Genomic DNA, 19,435 nt, shown 5'->3' with positions numbered 1-19,435 from the left:
TTCACACCAGCCCCCGGTGATTCTCCGACCCGGCGGGGGGGTCGGAGAATCCCGCCCCTGATATCTTATTACAGGGCAGCCAATGCAGGGAGTTGGGTTGGTGTAGTTATCTGGGAGCTACATGGGTGCAGATGGAATCAAAGTCGTGTAGAGGGTCTTGTCTGAAGGCATTAGCAACAGCCTTGCTCCCGTTCTCACCGACAAAGTATTTGGCAAATCCAGTGGTTGTCTCCAAGGCATGGTAGCGCAGTGGTTAGCACTGCTGCTTCAAAGCGCTAGGGTCCCAGGTTCGATTCCTGGCTTGGATCACTGTCTGTGTGGAGTCTGCAAGTTCTCCCTGTGTCTGCGTGGGTTTCCTCCGGGTGCTCCAGTTTCCTGCCACAAATCTCGAAAGACGTGCTGTTAGGTATTTTGGACATTCTGAATTCTCTCTCCATGTACCTGAGCAGGTGCCGGATTATGATGACTAGGGGCTTTTCACAGTAACTTCATTGCAGTGTTAATGTAAGCCTACTTGTGACAATAAAGATTATTATTAAGAGATGGAGACAATTTCAACAACATTTTAAATTGGAGTCAGTTTTGAAGCTGGCTCTGATTTGTGTGAATCATCTGTCTGAGCCTGCGAGATTGGATGCCACTTTCGAGGGGTGGGAGAGGAAGGTGTTGGAGAGAATGGGTGATCTGTTCCTGAGGAAATAAGAACCTTACAAATGGACATAGATAGGTTAGGTGAGTGGGCTAAAATGTGGAAGATGAAGTTTAACGTGGATAAATGTGAGGTCATCCATTTTGGTTGGAAAAATGGAACAGCAATTTATTATCTAAATGGGGAGAGATTTTGGGGCACTACGGTGCAGAGGGATCTGGGTGTCCTTATGCATGAGTTGCAGAAAACTAGCACGCAGATACATGCACGTAGAACACAAATGAAATGTTGGCATTTAAAAAAATTTTAAATGGTAATATAAAAGTAAAGTGCCCAATTCTTTTTATCCAATTAAGGGGTAATTTAGTGCGACCAATCCACCTACCCTGCACATCTTCGGATTGTGGGGGTGAGACCCACGCAGATATAGGGAGAATGTGCAAACTCCAGTGGCCCGGGGCTGGAATTGAACCCGGGTCCTCAGCGCTAACTGAGTCAGCAGTGCTAACTACTGTGCCACCCCGAATGTTGGCATTTATAACTAAAGGAATAGAATATAAAGGTAAGGACTTATTCAGATATTTACAAGTTCACAACTGTGCGAATAGATTTTCCCGACATTTCCCTTGGCGCCGCCAACCTCTCTAATGGAAAGGGTTATTTCGCTCGCAGAGTTGGAAGAAAGGAGCATCTCCGGTATTTATGGATGGATTATATCGGAGGATTCAGTGGCAATATAGGGGGTTGAGGCCAAGGAGAGGAGGAATTAGGGTCCATTTTAAATGACGAGGTGTGGAGCGAGACGCTGCGGCAGGTGAACACCATGACCTCGTGCTCGAGGCTTGATTTAATCCAACACAATGTAGTTTATTGGCTCACCTGACGAAGCCTAGAACGGGTCCTTTCTTTGCAGGGGTGGAAGGAATGTGCGAGCACTGTTCAGGGGGTCTGGCCAACCATGTGCACATGTTCTGGTCTTGCCCCAAACTTGTGGGTTTTGGGGTCTCCTTCTTCAGCACCATGTCGGTGATTCTGAAAATTGAACTGGAGCCCCGTACATTAGTGGCCATATTTGGGGTGTCAGGCTCAACGGAGTCGCAGATTGGCACAGGGGCCGATGTCCTGGCCTTCACCTCACTGATTGCCCAGAGGCAAGTGCTGTGAGGTGGAGGCCTGCTTCTCCACCCAGTGCCTCAGTGTGGCTTAGAGATCTGATGGCGTTCTGATACACTGAGAAAGTCAGGTGCACTGTGAGAGGAGCAATTGAGGGGTTTCATCGGAGATGGCAGCCGTTTATTGTGTATTTCAAGTAGCTGGTCACCATTAGTTGCTAAGGTTCGGGGGAGGGTTAAGTTTTGGGAGGGGTTAGGTTATGTTTTGGGGATTTTATGTGTTATTGGTTTTTAATTCTGTTTTGTTGTTTTGTATTATTTTGTGTTACGTATAAAATGGAAAAAAATCTATTCAAATATTTTTGAAAACATTCCTTTGAATTGTAAGTTTTCTTACGTTAAAGGTGCCACATAATTGCAATTTGTTGTTATTAGATGCTGAAGCTAATTGTATCATTCTAGAAGCTGCACTGACTGAGATCAGCTAACAGCACAGGCAGAAGAGAACCATTTAGACAGCTGCAGATGCTACTTACTGTTATAGTGATATTTTTTGGAATAATTTGTGCATACTTAATTAATCTCCTGCAATTGCTTATTTAGCTAAACAACTAAACATTGGCCGGGATTTTCCACTTCATCCTGCGCAGGTATCATGGCGGGCAAGAGCGGAAAATGATGCGAGGCTAAAAGAAATCAGCCTTCCGTCCCTCAGGAAAAGAGCTTCCGATCGGTTGAACAAAGAACAAAGAAAAGTACAGCACAGGAACAGGCCCTTCGGCCCTCCAAGCCCGTGTCGACCATGCTGCCCGACTAAACTACAATCTTCTACACTTCCTTGGTCCGTATCCCTTGATTCCCATCCTATACATGTATTTGTCAAAATGCCCCTTAAATGTCACTATCGTCCCTGCTTCCACCACCTCCTCCGGCAGCAAGTTCCAGGCACCCATGATCCTCTGTGTAAAAAAACTTGCCTCGTACATCTACTCTAAACCTTGCCCCTCGCGCCTTAAACCTATGCCCCCAAGTAGTTGACACCTCTATCTTGGGGGGAAAACCTCGGTCTATGCCCCTCATAATTTTGTTGACCTCTATCAGGTCGCCCCTCAACCTCCGTCGTTCCAGTGAGAACAAACCAAGTTATTCAACCGCTCCTCATAGCTAATGCCTTCCATACCAGGCAACATCCTGGTAAATCTCCTTCTGCACCCTCTCTGCATTCTTCTGGTAGTGTGGCGACCAGAATTGAACACTATACTCCAAGTGTGGCCTAACTAAGGTTCTACACAGCTGCAACAGGACTTGCCAATTCTTATACCCAATGCCCCGGCCAAGGATGGGTTGCATCTAAACTGGAGAGGCATAAATATCCTGGCAGCGAGGTTTGCTAGTGTCACATGGGAGGGTTTAAACTAGTATGGCAGGGGGGTGGGTACCGGAGCAATAGGTCAGAAGGTGAGAGCATTGAGGGAGAACTAGGGAATAGGGCCGGTGTGGCTCTGAGGCAGAGCAGACAATAAGAAGTTGCTGAACACAGCGGGTCTGGTGGCCTGAAGTGCACATGTTTTAATGCAAGAAGTATTACGGGTAAGGCAGATGAACTTAGAGCTTGGATTAGTACTTCGAACTATGATGTTGTTGCCATTACAAAGACCTGGTTGAGGGACGGGCAGGATTGGCAGCTAATCGTTCCAGGATTTAGATGTTTCAGGCGGGATAGAGAGGGATGTAAAAGGGGTGGCGGAGTTGCACTACTGGTTAGGGAAAATATCACAGCTGTACTACGGGAGGACACCTCAGAGGGCAGTGAGGCTATATGGGTAGAGATCAGGAATAAGAAGGGTGCAGTCACAGTGTGGGGGTTTTACTACAGGCCTCCCAACAGCCAACAGGAGATAGAGGAGCAGATAGGTAGACAGATTTTGGAAAAGAGTAAAAACAACAAGGTTATTGTGATGGGAGACTTCAACTTCCCCAATATTGACTGGGACTCACTTAGTGCCAGGGGCTTAGACGGGCAGAGTTTTTAAGGAGCATCCAGGCGGGCTCGTGCATCAATGGTGAAGCACATTTCCTGCTGTTGTGCCATTTTAATATTTTAATATTATTCATGGGCGGCACAGTGGCGCAATGGTTAGCACTGCTGCCTCACGGCGCCGAGGTCCAGGTTCGATCCCGGCTCCGGGTCACTGTCCGTGTGGAGTTTGCACATTCTCCCCATGTCTGCTTGAGTCTCAACCCACACCCCAAAGATGTGCAGGGTGGGTGGATTGGCCACGCTAAATTGCCCCTTATTGAAAAAAATAATTAATTAGGTATTCTAAATTTGAAAAAGATTTAATAGCATTCATACTAGTTGTAATGGCCGTAATCACCCCTCCCCGCACACGTTGGATCAATAGGCTGGAATCATCACCCCCCACCCCCCCCTATACTGGATCAATAGGCTAGAATCATTCCCCCCCAATGTTGCAACAAAAGGCTGGAATCAGCCCCCCCCCCTGGATCAATAGGCTGGAATCATCACCCCCCCCCCCCACACCGCCCCCCCCCCCCCCCCATACTGGATCAATAGGCTGGAATCATTCCCCCCCCAATGTTGTAACAAAAGGCTGGAATCAGCCCCTCCGTCCCCCCCACCCCCCTATTCTGGATCAATAGGCTGGAATCATTTCCCCCCCCAATGTGGTAACAAAAGGCTGCAATCAGCCCCCCCCCCCTCCCCCATGCTGGATCAATAGGCTGGAATCATCACCCCCCACCCCCCTATACTGGATCAATAGGCTGGAATCATTCCCCCCCAATGTTGTAACAAAAGGCTGGAATCAGCCCCCCCCCCCACCATGCTGGATCAATAGGCTGGAATCATCACCCCCCCCCCCCACCCCCCCTATACTGGATCAATAGGCTGGAATCATTCCCCCCCCCAATGTTGCAACAAAAGGCTGGAATCAGCCCCCCCCCCCCGGATCAATAGGCTGGAATCATCACCCCGCCCCCCCCCCCCCCCCCCCCCCCATACTGATCAATAGGCTGGAATGATTCCCCCCCCAATGTTGTAACAAAAGGCTGGAATCAGCCCCCCCCTCCCCCCCACAACCCCTATACTGCATCAATAGGCTGGAATCATCCCCCCCCCCAATGTTGTAACAAAAGGCTGGAATCAGCCCCCCCTCCCCCCCACCCCCCCTATACTGGATCAATAGGCTGGAATCATTCCCCCCCCAATGTTGTAACAAAAGGCTGGAATCAGCACCCCCCCCCCCCCATGCTGGATCAATAGGCTGGAATCATCACCCCCCCCCCCCCCCCCCCGTGCTGGATCAATTAGGCTGGAATCACCCCTCCCCCATGCTGGATCAATCGGCTAGAATCATCCCCCACACTGGATCAATAGGCTGGAATCACCCCCCCTCTCCCCCCCCCCCCCCCCCCCCCCCCACCACCACACTGGATCAATTGGCTGGACTCACCCCTCCCCCATGCTGGATCAATCGGCTAGAATCATCCCCCCTCCCCGCCCCCCCCCATGCCGGATGAATAGGCTGGAATCATCTCCCCATCCATCTTATGCAGGATCAATAGGCTGGAATCACCCCACCCCCCGGATCAATAGGCCATGTCGTCATCCAACTAGAGCTTGACGGGAGGGGGAAAAGTGGTGCAGGTTGCACTTGGACACATGACTAGGGGGTACAGGGTGTAAGTGTCCTCCGAGTCAAAATGGGAAAGTGTCTCCTACAGGGAGACATAAAGGAGTTGAGCCACAATAGAAGGAGTCATAGAATTTAACAGTGCACAAGGAGGCCGTTTGGCCCATCGAGTCTGCACCGGTCCCTACAAAGAGCACCCTACTGAAGCCCCACGTGTCTACCCTATGCCCGTAACCCAATGAACCCCCACTTACATTTTTGGACACTAAGGACAATTTAGCATGGCCAATCCACCTAGCCCGCACATCTTTGGACTGTGGGAGGAAACCGGAGCACCCGGAGGAAACCCACGCAGATACGGGGAGAACGTACAGACTCCGCACAGACAGTGACCCAGCCGGGAATCGAACCTGGGACCCTGGAGCTGTGAAGCAATTGTGCTAACCACTATGCTACCGTGCTGCCCTAATGGTGGAGTGAAAGAGTGGTTCAGTTTGCAGACCTGACCTTGCAAAGAATCTCATTGTTCCAGTCCAGGGTGAGGGAGGGCATGTCAGCCCAGTATCAATCATGCACAGCATGCTGTGCATAGGACGTGGTCATAACATTAGGCCTGCCAGTCCAGGTGGTTTCTGGGCTGCAAATGGTACACATAATCAGCGGAGGCCCCTGCAGCTTATAGATGTAGAAAAGGTAGTGTAGGGGCATTCAAAGGTGTCATGGAAGGTCTCTATATTTCACTGTGTAATGGGCCTAATGATGGGGAGTGGGAAGGTCCACAATGGGCAGAGGCATATCCACCTCAACTGACTCAGTAGATTATCCAGGAAAATCCATTATAATCACAGTGGGATCAAGCGATGGAGGGGAGGCTTGAGGGGTATTGGAGGGGGGCGGGGGGGGGGGGGGGGGGGGGGTGGGGGGGGGGGGGGCTGAACAGTATGTTCCTCCAGGGCAATGGGAGGGATTTTCACAGTGAAACAGGAAGGTTCCAAGCTTGTCTGGTAGTAAGGCCTCAGCCACCACCATCTTGCACGCAGAAGGAATCAAATTTCAACTGAGGAAAGGCTTAGCTGGTGAGTGTTCTGAAGGCTAGTTGGTGGAGTGGTGCACTGCACAGGGGAGCCAATTAAAGGGGCACCCAACAGAATTTCCAAATGCGGAGAGATGCACAGCTGAGATATGTTAGGAGTCTTTCAATGACAGTGCAGAGAATAAGGAGAATGAAGTAATCAGGATGAAACAATGAAGCGCATTCATGTAATAGCGAGTAGGGACACTAATTAACCTCCTTCTGATAATGAGGTCTGGAGCGATTAGGTGACTGGTCAAGCTGCAGAAGCGTACTAAAAGCAAGAGCTCAGAATTTTGGCCTCGGCAGGTTCTCAGATGAGAAGCCTCAGCAGCAGCAGCCCCACCCCCCCGCAAATAATCTCAGTCCCTTACTACATTGGAGCCCTCATGTGCATTCCAAAGAGTGTAATATTAGAGAGCAGTGATAGAGAATCTCTGGCTCATCCAAAGCAAAGCAATCTCTCAACAGTTGTTCATGTTAAGGGGTGTTGGTGGTGGGGAGCAGCATTATATATATATTTTTTAAATTTAGAGTACCCAATTCTTTTTTTTCTTCCAATTAAGGGGCAATTTGGCATGGCCAATCCACCTATCCTGCACATCTTTGGGTTGTGGGGGTGAGACTCACGCAGACATGGGGAGAAAGATCCGGATAGTGACCCGGGGCCAGGATCGATCCATGTCCTTGGTGCCCTGAGGCAGCAGTGCTAACCACTGCACCACCCTGCTAACCACTGTGCCACCATGCCGCCCTGGGGAGCAGCACTATTAAATGTAACTTGCGCTGGCCAGGATCTCAGTGGTGAATAGTTATGGACACTGGAACCAAGTCCTTGAACCTGAGTAGTCGCTCAGTAGCTAACGATAGAGATAGAGGGCAGGATTCTCCATTTCAGAAATTAAGTGTTAACGCCGGGACTGAATCGGTGGCCTTCTACGGCAACTAAATTACCACCCACCCCGGAGTTGCTAATGGGCTAGCACCGACGCCACCTGGAACATGAATGATTCCAATGAAAATGTGTCCGATTCACGGAGGTCTGGATTGGCACTTGAGAGGCTGATGAGCTGCAGCCGCATATTAGGGGCCAATCTGGGGCTGGCACCCACAGGTAGGAATCACGGAAGGGGTTGCAGTGATGGGGTGGTCGGCCAGGGAGGGGGAATGACATTGGGATGACTGTGCCGTCAGCCAGGCCCCCTAGTCGGTGCATCTGGAGGCAATTAGAGCGTCCCGTGTGTACTGGCCCTGGCGCACCAATTGTGTGGCCCCCTGTTCCTGTGATGCTGTGAAGGACGCTGCAGGCCACCACGTTATGGGAGACTCTTCCAGCGCTATACTGGAGGGCCCTTGAACCGCATCTTCAGGATGCGGAAGCACCACTCGATCATGTCCCTGGGCATGTGTGTCGTTGAAGTGCGTCTCTGCGTCGGTCTGTGACCTTCGGATAAGCGTCATGAGCCACGGCCGCAGCAGATAACCCCTGTCGCCCTTGAGCCAATCCCTCACCTTTGGTGTGCGTCTCAAAAGTGTCAGGAACCAGCGAGTATGACAGGATGAAGGCGTCATGCACACTGCCTGGGTATCGGGCATAGACGTGCATGATGTGCATCTCATGGTCACACACCAGCTACACATTCATCGAGGGGAACCCCTTTCGGTTTGTGACGAACGGCCGTCATGCGCCGGTGCGTGCAGGGGAACATGCATCCTGTCGATCAGCGCCTGGATCTGGGGCATCGCAGCGATGGCAGCGAACCACGCTTCCCGGGCATCCTGATGGACTCAGTCCACATTGAACTTGATATAGTATGCCGACCGGGCATATAGGGCGCAACCACAGGCCACGGTGGGCGGTCTATGGTGTGCAGCAGGATGGTCATCCTGCAGGCTGCGGCAGTGCCGGTCCATGCCTGGACACCCCAGACCTGGGGGAGGGGGGGCGGTTTCACCAGACTACACAGCCCACCCCCTGGTTACCCCCCCCCCCCTCCCCGGCCCTTCAGACGCCCCCCTCTGCCAGCGGCTTGTCTGCCAGCCTACGGTCGCGCCTCTGGGAACATGTCCTAGCTCCTCTCACTCCGTCAGCAGCCATGGCGACGGTTTCCCGAGTTTTAAAACCACAAGTGAAGCTCATCATTTGTAATTCCTCCTGAGAAAGGCGGAGCATCGCGGAGGTCCCGGAGAATACCGGGTCAGGCCTATTAATGACTTACCAACGGTGTTTACTGTATGTGCGGAGTAGATGCATTGACGCTGCTGTCGAGGTACCCGAGCGTGGAATTCTGGCAAGCGCCCGGCATTGGCCACGATTTTCGCCTCATGCGCGCTTCCGCTGTTACTGAATGGAGCATCCCACCCAGGATCTTTGGAGACTCATGTTGGCTCATGTCTTTTTCTCACTGATGCTGCAGAGGCCTCCAGGAAGATGAAGGTTGGATCCTTTGATGCCAGCATAATTATTCGTAAGCAGAGAAGGTTGCAATGTTGGTGCCAGCCTCACTAAAGGAAGGATGATGAGCAAGGACCAGCAGGGCTTCCTCCTAAAGCAGGGGGATGAGGCTCACAGATATGCTGTGCATAGGCGGCTCGCAAGACTGAGGACGTACAGAAAAATCATGTATTTTCTGCAGATGAACGAGAGACAGTGTCACTGATGGCTCTGCATGTTCAAGGATCTGGTGGCTCACATTTTTTAAAAACGAATTTGCGGGATGTGCGGGTCACTGGCTAGGCCAGCATTTCTTGCTCATCCTAGTTACCTGTGACATTGTAGTGGTGAGTGTTGGTAGGGAGGACGTTCTAGGATTCTGACCCAGTGACTGTGAAGGAACAGCTATATATTTCCTTTTTAAAAAAATGTATTTTATCACAAAAATATATCAAAACAGGTTACAGCGAATAAACACTCCGGGAAACATACTTCCCAACAATCAACTATACAGTCTGTACAGATTTTTCCCTTTTTCACCCCCCCTCCCCCGCGATGAATAGCTCCTCAAACACGATCACAAACATCCCCCACCTTTCCTCAAACCCCCTGAAGAGCCCCTTAACTCATACTTTATCTTCTCTAATCGCAGGAAGTCGTACAGGTCACCCAACCAAGTCTCTACCCCGGTGGTGATGCCGACCGCCACTCCAGCAAAATTCACCGCCGTGCAATCAGAGAGGCGAAGGCGAAGACATCAGCCTTCCTTCTCTCCATGAGCTCCGGCTTCTCTGAAACTCCAAATATCGCCACCAAAGGGTCCGGGTCCACTCCCTCCTCCACTCTCCTGGCTAAGACCGTGAACACTGCCGCCCAGAATCTTCCCAATTTTTCGCAACCCCAAAACATGTGTGCATGATTTGTTGGCCCCCCGCCCACACCTCTCACACTCATCTGCTACCCCCTGAAAGAACCCACTCATTCGCGCCCGAGTCATATGCACCCTGTGCACCACCTTAAACTGTATCAGGCTCATCCTTGCACAAGAGGAGGTCCCGTTTACCCTACGCAGTGCCTCACTCCATACTCCCCAATTGAGCTCCCCTCCAAACTCCGCTTCCCACTTCTCCTTGATCTTCACCACCCGCTCGCCTCCCTGCTCCCCCAGCCACTTGTATATATCCCCAATTCTTCCCTTCCCTTCCACATCTGGCAGCAGCAGTCGCTCCAGCAGGGTGTATCCCGGCAACCTAGGGAACCCCCTCCAGACCTTCCGCACAAAGTCCCTAACCTGCAGATACCTGAACTCACTCCCCCTCAGTAGCTCTACCCTCTCCCTTAGCTCCTCCAGACTGGCGAACCCTTCCTCCAAATACAAATCCCTCACCTTGACCAGCCCCACTTCCCTCCACCTCCTGTATACATTATCCATCTCCCTCGGCTCAAACCCATGATTCCCACACAGCGGCGTTTGAACCGACATCCCTTCCACCCTAAAATGTCTCAACTGATTCCATATCTTCACCGTGGACTGCACCACCGGGCTCCTTGAATACCTACTTGGAGCCATTGGCAATGCTGCCATCATAATAGCCCTCAAACTAGACCCCTTACAAGATTCCTCCTCCATCCTAACCCACTCTACCCCTTCTCATTTCCACCACCGCCGCACTTTGTTCACATTCGCCGGCCAATAATAATGAAGCAAGTTCGGCAACGCCAACCCCCCCTGCTACCTCTGCCTTTGTAGCAAGCGATATATTTCCAAGTGAGAGATTGTGAGTTATCTGGAGGAAAACCTCCAAGTGGCGGTGTTCCCAAGTGTCTGTTACCCTTGTCCTTCTAGATGGTAGTGGTCATGGGTTTGGAAGATGTTGCCTAAGGAACCTTGGTGAGTTCCTCTAGTGCACACGGCTGCCACTGTTCATCAGTGGTGGAGGCATTGAATGTTTGCGGAAGGGGTAGCAATCAATTGGGCTGCTTTGTTTTGAATAGTCTTTTTTTTAATAAACATTTTATTGAGGTATTTTTGGTATAGTGACAACAACAAAAGAAATAATAAACATGAAACCATAAACTTAGTGCAAAAGCCATTTACCTCTCGTACAGGTCCCATCCTTAGTGACCCCCTACTCTAATCTAAACTACCCCCCCCCTCGTCTGCTGACGATTAATTTCCACTACCCCCCCCCTCGTCTGCTGACGATTAATTTCCCGCAAAGAAGTCGACGAACAGTTGCCACCTCCGGGTGAACCCTAACAGTGACCCTCTCAAGGCAAACTTGATTTTCTCCAAACAGAGAAAGCTAGCCATGTCCGATAGCCAGGTCTCCGACTTCGGGGGCTTTGAGTCCCTCCATACTAATGGTATCCGTCTCCGGGCTACCAGGGAAGCAAAGGCCAGAACATCTGCCTCTTTCTCCTCCTGGATTCACGGGTCTTCTGACACCCCAAAAATCGGCACCTCTGGACTCAGTGCCACCCTTGTTTTTAACACCGTGGACATGATATCTGCAAACCCCTGCCAAAATCCCCTAAGCTTTGGACATGTCCAGAACATGTGGACATGGTTTGCTGGTCCTCCCGCACATTTTGCGCACCTGTCCTCCACCCCAAAGAATCTGCTCATCCGGGCCACTGTCATGTGAGCCCGGTGAACAACCTTAAATTGTATCAGGCTGAGCCTGGCACATGTTGCGGACACGTTGACTCTACTCAACGCGTCTGCCCATTGACCATCCTCTATCTCACCTCCCAGCTCCTTCTCCCACTTGCGCTTCAGCTCCTCAGTCTGCGTCTCCTCTGACCCCATAAGCTCCTTATAAATGTCTGAGACGCTCCCTTCTCCTACCCACCCTCTGGAAACTACCCTGTCCTGAATCCCCCTTAGCGGTAGGAGCGGGAAGGTTGACACCTGTTTACGAAGGAAGTCCCGCGCCTGCAGATACCTGAATTTGTTTCCTCTCGCCAACCCAAATTTTTCCTCCAACGCCCCCATACTTGGAAAGCTCTCCTCTATGAACATATCCCCCATCCTCTCAATCCCCGCTCTCCGCCATAACCGGAACTCCCCAGGGCAAACCGGTGATTATCACAGAGTGGGGCCCAGACCGATGCTCCCACATGTTCTGAATAGTGGTGAGTTTCTTGAGTGCTGTTGAAGCTGCAATCATCCAGGCAAGTGGAGAGTATTCCATCACACTCCTGATTTGTGTCTTGTAGATTGTGGACGGACTTTCGGAGAGATGGGAAGTGGGCTACTCGCCAAAGGACTCCCAGCCTTTGACGTGCCCTTGTAGCCACGGTATTTATATGGCTAGTCCAGTTATCTACTTTCGGATCAATAACATTTACTATGTCTTTCCCTGGTTACTCATGAAACCATTGGAAAATGCAAATGTTCTTGGTCACCTCTGAACTCCTTTTTGAAATTTAACAACTGAAAAGCCAACAGCTGAAAAAACAGATTTGCACTTTTGCACAAGGGAAATTTGAGGTCCAACCTATTTACTAATCAGTGAAACTCACCAATGACCTCTCATTACAAATGCTTAAACAAAACACCGTTAATCTTTCACCTCTTAGCCCTCACAGATAATCTAGTCACACACACACACACACACACACACACACACACATTTCTTTGCCGACACAATCTCATCACAACAGGGTGCAAATGGAGTTCCAGGATATATGATCCTTCTCCACGTGTCGAAACATCTCTCTTTGGACACTACACCTTCACCTTTCAATAATACTGCCAGAATGGATGACCATCTCAGCCCCAATCTTACACAGCCAAGAATGAATATGACATGACCCAGCAAAGCATACGAAGGAGTTTCCTTCCACAAGAACATTTTGCATTAAGAGGCATCACTGATGTCAGGCATGATCTAAAAAGGGGGTACACAATGTGGTGATATGGAATCAGACAACATCGCCCAGAGGCACAGAATATGGCATCTGTGATAAGGGAGGGGAGAGACCGTGGTATCACACCTGATTGACAACCCAGCTCATCATTAAAAAGGAGACATACACAAGATGTGAAATGTGTGCGATTCTATTTTCAGTGGTGAAAACGATGTAAATGTGATTAACACTGTTGTACTTCCTAATGTTCCTCACCCATACATCTGTGTGCTTCCCTGACTCCACTTTTCAAGTGGAGACAGCTTGCTGACGGCTATGGCCTGTTGTGGATGACTACTTTTGCAACCGTCTTCTGGAGGGCCAACACTTAATAGTGTCCGGGCTTGTTTTGGGTCTCCTGCTGTGGGGCAGATGTATCCTCCTCCGACTGTGGAGCTTGAGCTGATGAGATCGCAAAATGAGGAGTTTTGGATTGGCTGGACACTCCCAGAGTCATTTGGGTGCATGTCCTTGGAGTGTCCAGCTGGTGTTCTTCACACCGACTGGGACCTGATGGTTCCTGGCTGATTTCTAGGGGAGAAGAGGCAGTGAGGTGAGATTGAGTTGCCCCACCCCTCTTCCGCTAGCCACTGATAGATGCCAACCATGTCTGGCACAATACTGGATCTATGTTCTGGATCAAGGTCTCCATGACAGCCCCAATTCGAGCAATGTTGATCTCAGTGTCTTGGCATACTGGCGCTATTACCTCAGACTGAACATGCAAGGACTCCTCCATCGTACGTTGAAATCCTGATATTCCAGTGATCGTTGCTGCAACTTCACCAACTGATTTAGGACCAAGTCTGGAGGCTCCTCATCTGACTTGGACTCAGCAGAGCTCTGGCCTCCAGTAGTCCTCCGAGTGCCGGCTACTTTGAATGTCCCTGCCTCGGACCAGAGTCTGTGCTGTGTTCATCAGATTGTGGCCCCAAGGCTGCTCTGGAGCAAGGTCCCGTTGAAGTGTGTGGGTCTCTGCACGAATAGAAGGTGTGGGTGATGCTGTGATGGATCTTCCCGAGTGCGATCCTCTGGTTCCTCATCCAAGGTTTCCTCGCTGCTGGACATGAGGCCATGGTGTCCTTGGGCACTTTCCAAAGTTCCTTATGAAATAATGTGGAGATGCCGGCATTGGACAAGGGTGGGCACAATAAGAAGTCTTACAACACCAGGTTAAAGTCCAAAAGGTTTGTTTCAAATCACTTGCTTTCGGAGCGCAGCCTGAGGAGGGAGCTGCGCTCTGAAAGTTAGTGATTTGAAACAAACCTGTTGGACTTTAACCTTATGAAAGAGGTAGAGTTAATTAGTGCATGGCAGGCAACTGGAAGACACAACAATGCATTCATAGTATCGTTGTCTAAGAGATGGCCTGGTGCAGGGTTCTCACATGAGTATGCGCTGCCGACCTCACCATCATCACAGGCATGGTCCAGGTCATCTCTGGCCAGAGCAATGACATGCTCCTCATCGAGAGTGAGGGCCTTAATTTTGGCCATACATCTTCCCTTTGGGAACCATGTCTTTGGTGGAGCAATCCTGGGCTGCAGACATTGAGAAGACTGCATGGGTGCGGGTTAAATAAGGTGCCAGAGTGTAGGTGCTGGGGTCATGGCGGGCAGGCAAATCGGAGGCTTTCAATACGATGCGTTTCCTGCTTAATTAAGGAGGTGGCAAGCAGACCACACGGCGTGAAAACATGCCACTGCGCTGGTGGGTAAAATGCCCATTCTCACGGCTGCCATCGCACCTATTGCACAGAAGGGAAAATCCCGCCCTATTAATGATTTGGTGCTATGGAAACCGATGGAAAGTACCTGCCTAAATGAAAAAACCTCAAGTTTCTTCTAAGCAATTGCACAAATTATTGGCCTGGAGTTTGCAGTTAGCATCAAAATCCCGGTGGTGCCCCTGGGACTAAACATCTGCTGCCCTCTGATGATTGGCTGGCACCTCTCGGAGCCAGGACATCCTGCTCAGGGGAGTGGAAGCCACAAACTGGCTGTTACGTCTGGCGGTGGCTTCCTGGGCCAGCAGAAGTGGGCTTGCCCCAAACTTTCCAGTTGCCTCCACATTAAATCCTGGACTATATTTCTCCCCAAATCATCTCCCTTTAGTTTTTCTCCCATCTCCCCCATGCCCTCTCTCAGCTCATCTGATCCTTGATTCCTACGTCTTGCTCTCTGAACCCATTACCAGCTTCCATTCCTGGCCTCCATGCTAGCTAATAAGTAATTTTTCCAAAGGCAATGAATCCACTTTAAGCTTGCTATTAAAAATATTTTGTCCTATTTCAAACTTTCCTTTCTCTCCCACACTAATTAGGCACGTTACTGCTTTCAGATCTTTGCCCAAGTCTCCCACAATTTATTTTAATCCCATCAATCAGGTTTCAATTCCTCCCACAGTATCACTCCACCATGGACCATCTTGTCTCTTATTTGATCCAAATCATCAGAAACAATAGCTGGGAAACCCCCACCCAGCTCCCTGACACACATTGCTTCTGGAGGCTCGACATTATGAATAATAATAAGAATATTATTATTATTATATTCTTATTATTAGGACACTTAACTGTTAGGGCACTTAACTGGCCAGAGTCAAATGTTGCAATAGATTTTGGACCCTGGGGGCAGGACTGGCTACTGGCCCTTGTGATGCTAATGGTCTCCCCTGTTTTGTTTTTTTAATTTTAGAGTACCCAATTCATTTTTTCCAATTAAGGGGCAATTTAGCATGGCCAATCCACCTAGTCTGCACATCTTTGGGTTGTGGTGGTGAAGCCCAGGCTAACACGGGGAGAATGTGCAAACTCCACATGGACAGTGACCCAGAGCCGCGATTGAACCTGGGACTTTGGTGCTGTGAGGCAACAGGGCTAACCCACTGTGCCACCATGCTGCCCTGTGGTCTCTCCTGTTGACAGCACCACCGCGAGTGGTGGCTGCTGCCAGTAATGCTCCCAGAGGGACCTCAAGGATCAAACCTGGATCCCAGAACATAGGTGAGCATGGTGGGTTGGGAGTTACAATGAGAATTTGCTGAAGGAGAGTGCAGTGTGTTCAGAGGCAAGGGCAGGTGGATAGTTTTCAGTGGCCCCTGCTCCCTATGTTGAGTCTCTCAATTGGGCATTGAATGTTTGACTTTACCATCTCCCCCTGCTCCCCCAGCATGGCCACAGGGACATCCAAAAGGGCTTGCTGGGTGGCCTTCTGGGTGCAGAGGGAGAGCTATGCAATTCCCATTAAATTCATGAGCCACTATTGAATTCCTGTGGGCTCAGGGATAATTGGTGTCTAGTGGTTCTTTAGTGCGTCTAATAGTCATCCTGCCACTGCTGGACAGGATTCTTGCATTAGCCCTTCCCATCCACAACTTAATTGTGAACTGTTTTCCCGACTCCAGGAATCCGATGCAGGTACTCCCACCTGATTCTCCAGACCCCTTACCCCATCAAAGCAGGCTCATTTAAATTTGTCCATTAACACCGTTTCTCTCCACACATACTACTGGATCTGCTGGATATTTCCAGCATTTTCTGTAATGTATCCAAGTTTGCTGATGATTCAAAGTTAAGTGAGAACGTAAGCTGTGAGAAGGATGCAATGAGGTTGCAAAATACTTTACACAGGTTCATTGAATGAGCAAGAACATGGAAGATGGGATATAATGTGGAGAAGTGTGAAGTTATCCACTTTGGTTGGAAAATAAAAAAAATAAAAATTTTAAATGGGTGGGACACAAGTAATTGTTGATATTCAGATAGGCTTAGGTGCCCTTGTATACGAGTCAGAGAAAATAAACATGGAGGTACAAGCAATTAGGGAAAGAATGGCATGTTAGACTTTATTACAAAGCAAAAAAAAGTAAAGAAATCTTCAACAATTGTACAGGCACTTAATGAGATCACACTCGGATATGGACAGTTTTGGTTTCTCTACAACAATTTGTGTTTACATATCACCTTTAACATAACAAAACATCCTAAGGTGACTCACAGGAACATTATAAAGCAAAATTTGGTAATGAGCCTCAAAAGGTGATACAAGGATAGCTGGCCAAAGGCTTGGTTAAAGGGGTAGGTTTTGAGGAGCGAAGAGAGGTGGAGTGGTTAATGAAGGAAATTCCAGAGCTTCAGGTCAGGGCAGCTGAAGGCAGGACTTCAAATATGCAATAATTAAAATCAGGGATGCTCAAGGGGCCGGACTTAGAAGAGTGAGGATATCTTGGAAGGATAGAAAGGTGCAAGACAGTGGAGGGTTTTGAAAACAATGGTAAGAATTTTAAAATTAAGGTGTTGCTTAACTGGGAGCCACAGTAGATCAAGAAGCATAGATCAATGGGTCAATGGGACTTGGTGCGAATAAGAACATGGGCAGCAGAGCTTTGGATAAGCTTGAGTTTATGGAAAATAGGGTTTATGAAAATAGTCAAGTCTAGGACTAACAAAGGTATGGATCGAAGTTTCATCAGCAGATCAGCTGAGGCAGGGACAGATTTGGGTGATGTTATGGAGGTGTCCACATGGACTCAGTGGTTCAAGAAGGTGGATCAACACCACCTTCGCAAGGGCAGCAAATGCTGGCCTAGCCAGTGATACACACATCCTGGATGTGGAAATAAGTGGTCTTAGGGATGGCACAGATATGTGGTCGGAAGCTCACTTCGGGGTCTAATATGAGGTCAAGAATGTGAACAGCCTGGTTCAGAGTCAGACTTTTGCGAGGAAGTGGGTTGGCGCCAGTCACTAAAGAATGGAATCATTAGCAGGGACAGAAGACATTGACTTTGGTCTTCCGAACTTTTAATTCGTACTAATGTTGGATAAGCAACCTGATAAAATAACAACAGTCGTGGAACCGAGCGATGTGATGTGAGGAAGAGCTGAATGCTGTCAACCTATAAGTAAAAACAGACACTGTGGCTAGGATCTTGTGGACTTAGTCCTTGCTGGAATGGCAAATCCCAATTTCTTTCTATGCAAGCTTTGCCGAGCCTCTATCTCAGAGCAAGGGCATTAGCATCTCACTTCTGGATTCTCTGAATGTTAGGGAGGGCAAGACGGCAGTTCATTCAAAGGAAGAATTTCTAAATAAAGGAATCATATCATGGGTTCCAAAGGCTTATCAGGACTTGATTTTTTGAAGATGCAGCAACCACCGGAATAGGGAGGAGATCCTCTAGATCTCTCACTTTTTTTTTTCTTTTCTTATAAATTTAGAGTACCCAATTCAATATTTCCAATTAAGTGGCAATTTAGCGTGCCCAATCCACCTACCCTACACATTTTTTGGATTGTGGGGGCGAAACCCACGCAAACACGGGGAGAATGTGCAAACTCCACACGGACAGTGACTCAGAGCCGGGATCGAACCTGGGACCTCGGCGCCATGAGGCAGCAATGCTAACCACTGCGCCACCGTGCTGCCCTGTAGATCTCTCACTCTTACCTGGAGGCCCTGTTGACAGATCGGGGGGGGGGGGGGGGGGGCGCATGGGGGTGCTGTCGTGAATTGAGTCCTCCCAAGCACAAGAGGAAAACTTCTCCAACCAAGCAGACATGGATGGAAGTGGACAAGTAAGTGAGCAGAATTCCTCCAATCTGGAGACAGTGTAACAAGATAAGGCCATGGCATGTAAGTGGCATAACACTTTAAGATGACAATCCGCACACTTTGACTTTCTCGGGAATTTTTCAGCACCGCACTCTTCAGGTCAACACAACTTGCAGCACCAATCATTGCCCTCTGCTGGCACCACATATCTCTGCCCAAATGGCCAAAACTCACCCTCAACCTATTGTTCTCACATATCCAAGCCTCACAGTCATTCTTACAAATGGCGTCCTTCTCTCCTCTGCATGCAAGTTATTATGAGCACTCATACATCTGATTTTTCTTCTTGCAGAAAAGAGCACACAATTTGTCAAGAGGCACAGGTGGGAATTGGGGGAGGGGGGGCGCATAATGGAAAGGGGATGGGTTGAGGGGGGAGTTGGCTCTAAAGCAAAATGCATCTTATTGCAGTTTGAGCCCCTGATGCTCAGACATGTCGAGAGAACTGACCCTCTGCTATAGACTCTGTGTTGAAGGTCTTGCCTCCATCCAGCTGAATCTCGGTGTCCATCCTGGCTGCCTTATGGTAGGGCGTGTGGCTAAAGAAGCTGGTGTTGTTGATGGCGTTACCCCTCCTGCTGTAGTTGCTAGAGCTGTTGTGTGGCTTCTGCTCTTACAGGGGGTGGAAGGCGGAGTTGCACAATGCTGCTTTTGAAGACTGGCAGCAGGGAAGTGCAGCTGAAGGCGAACGAAGTGCCTTTCAAGAAACTGGCAATCACCTCTCCAGCAGTGATTGCATTCTCTGAAGGAAGAGGTGTCTTGAATAGTTCGCCTCCCACCTACCTGGCCACGGCCGGAGCTCTTCAAACTGACTGATCAACCCTTCTTCCCACGGTTTCAGTGGTCCTGAAGAAGCTCCTTGCTGACCCTGGCGAGCCGCGGTGGGAAAGAAGGAATCCGGGGGTTAAAAAGGCTTTGAATTGACAATGCGTTGACTCCATCTGGACCGACTGCTGGACTCGGAGCAGAAACATTTTATCAC

The 19,435-nt window shown here is 49.5% G+C and overlaps 1 long non-coding RNA gene across 1 annotated transcript in view; it reads right to left on the bottom strand.

The window, feature by feature from the left end:
* Positions 1-19,435, bottom strand: part of LOC140399156 (uncharacterized) — a 37,625-nt gene that overhangs the window by 17,899 nt on the left and 291 nt on the right. The gene's annotated exons all lie outside the window — the stretch shown is intronic.

Source organism: Scyliorhinus torazame, chromosome 22, assembly GCF_047496885.1.
Source record: "Scyliorhinus torazame isolate Kashiwa2021f chromosome 22, sScyTor2.1, whole genome shotgun sequence".
In the NCBI taxonomy this organism is placed as follows: domain Eukaryota; kingdom Metazoa; phylum Chordata; class Chondrichthyes; order Carcharhiniformes; family Scyliorhinidae; genus Scyliorhinus; species Scyliorhinus torazame.
The sequence above is the reverse complement of the archived record's forward strand: the minus strand, read 5'-3'. Positions and strand labels throughout refer to the sequence as shown.